The 508-nt window shown below is 43.3% G+C and overlaps 1 protein-coding gene across 1 annotated transcript in view; it reads left to right on the forward strand.

Moving 5' to 3' along the window:
- ARHGAP15 (Rho GTPase activating protein 15) overlaps positions 1–508 on the forward strand; it is a 393,578-nt gene that overhangs the window by 851 nt on the left and 392,219 nt on the right.

Here is a 508-nt window from a genome sequence, read left to right on the forward strand (position 1 = left end):
CCTACTTCCTGCTGCAGGCTCCTGAACATACCTTTCTGAAGGTTGGGAGATCCTCAGAAAAGCATGCAAAGTAGCATGTGGGTTTGCAAGCAGAAGGGGAATCAACAGAAATCATGCAAGCAGAAGTGCCCTTTCAGCTCATAGATGGGGAGATTGGACCCAGTATCTTTTCTTTGTGCCTTTTTAATAGAAGCATTTACTGGTCTCTGTGTCCTTTATCATTCCAGATGTGCACTGTGAAGTACAAAAATTAGTACTGGTGAAGAATTTCGCATCTTGTGAAGCCTGGCTGCTGCATTTTAAATCAAGTGTTTAGCTCTTAAGTCTGCAAGCAAATTTATGAAAGTTGATGGGTAAAGCCTGGTCATATAAAACCTCAGAGCCACAGTGGGGCCTAAGCAGGATTTCCAGTGGCAAGGGAACGGGGTTTTGGAGCCCTTTCTACCATTTTGCTCTTCCACACAATAAAGTAAATTGCACCAAATAAGCAGGGATAGAGAAGAGTTTC

Source organism: Gekko japonicus, unplaced genomic scaffold (assembly GCF_001447785.1).
Source record: "Gekko japonicus isolate JY-2015 unplaced genomic scaffold, Gekko_japonicus_V1.1 scaffold124, whole genome shotgun sequence".
Classification (NCBI taxonomy): domain Eukaryota; kingdom Metazoa; phylum Chordata; class Lepidosauria; order Squamata; family Gekkonidae; genus Gekko; species Gekko japonicus.